The following is a 1,479-nucleotide window of genomic DNA, read 5'->3' on the forward strand; positions in this document are numbered from 1 at the left end:
AGAGAGAGAGAGAGAGAGAGAGAGAGAGAGAGAGAGAGACAGAGAGAGAGACAGAGACAGAGAGAGAGAGACAGAGAAAGAGACAGAGAGACAGAGACAGAGAGAGAGACAGAGAGAGAGGGGGAGAGACAGAGAGAGAGAGTGTGTGTGTGGGGTCTATGTTACCTACCCCTTCCCACCTCCCCCAGCCCTATTCTGCTCTCTGAGGGCCTAAGGAAGGCACAGTAACATGACTTGTAAAGCTCCAGGTGTGATGAAGGGAGACAAGAAAGGAGAGCCAAGAAAGGAGGCTGCATGCATGTCGGGCCATCTCCTTTGTTCTTTTTAGGCCCACAAGGTCAGTGCTTCACCAGGGAATTGTCTAATCTTAGGGTCAGAAGAAGTCAACTGCTCCAACCCCAGACCTTAGGCAGGTTTGATACACAAGCCATCCAAGCAACTTGTCCTAAGCTTAAATTCTGGGCTGTGGGAAGAGGATATTTTTCTTCTTCATTGGAGATTCAGGACCTGCTTGGGCAGTATTCACAAAGATCATCTGATCTGATCTTCTCATTCTACAGATGAAGAATTGCAGTCCAGAGAAAGGAAATGACTTGCCATAGTCACATGACTAATAAAGCAACAGTCAGGATTAGAACCCAAGTATCCTGATTCCCAATCTAGTGCTTTTCCTACTATATCCCACTGCACCCAAGGGCTGTCAACTTCTTCAGGATTGTCTGACTCTCCCCACCCTGTAGGATGAGTCCCATCCCCATAGCAATGTCCTTTGAAGGTTTTTAGGGGCCTCCTCCTTCTATGCAAAGAAGAAAAGAAAATCTGGGAAAGACGATTAGAGTAGCATCTGTCAAAAGGTCCAAGAATAGGAACACAGGAAGATCAGCACCAGGACCTGGTAAAGGTCTGGGGGAGGGATTCCTGATACAGGTCCCTCCAGGAGACACCAAGCCTTTGAGTCTCTCACTCTGAAGGGGGAGGGGTGTTCCCAGACTAGCTTGATCACCCTTGGGGCCTCAGTGTTTCTTCCTGAGAGATGGTTATAAGCACTGACCTTGGGGAGAGGGGAGGGTAAGCTGTTACCTCACCAGCCTTCCCCATATATATACACACACCACCACATATATACCCTACCTCAACAGCCTTCCCCATGTATACACACACCATTCCCTTCTCCCTACCACCTCTCACTCTTCACTCCTCTCTCCACTCTCTGCCCCAAGATCTCCATTCCCTTATCTCTTCGGGGTCTGCCTCCACATAACTCCCTCCTCACATACCCAGATCTATCAATGATCTACCTGATCATTCCAATCAGCATTTGCTTCTTCCCTAAATTGTCCTTATGCTGGGGGAATGAGGGGAAAACAGATGAGGAATAATGTAGGAAAAAGGGTAGAAGGTAGAAACAATCTCTGTAGGGGGGCACCCTCCTACACACACACACACACACACACACACACACACACACACACACACACA

The 1,479-nt window shown here is 48.3% G+C and overlaps 1 protein-coding gene across 1 annotated transcript in view; it reads right to left on the bottom strand.

Moving 5' to 3' along the window:
* Positions 1–1,479, bottom strand: part of SNPH (syntaphilin) — a 43,521-nt gene that overhangs the window by 41,621 nt on the left and 421 nt on the right. The window lies entirely within an intron of this gene.

The sequence above is a fragment of the Petaurus breviceps genome, unplaced genomic scaffold (genome assembly GCF_028583685.1).
Source record: "Petaurus breviceps papuanus isolate PSGF00001 unplaced genomic scaffold, PetGlider_PUasm1.0 90879, whole genome shotgun sequence".
Taxonomy (NCBI): Eukaryota; Metazoa; Chordata; class Mammalia; order Diprotodontia; family Petauridae; genus Petaurus; species Petaurus breviceps.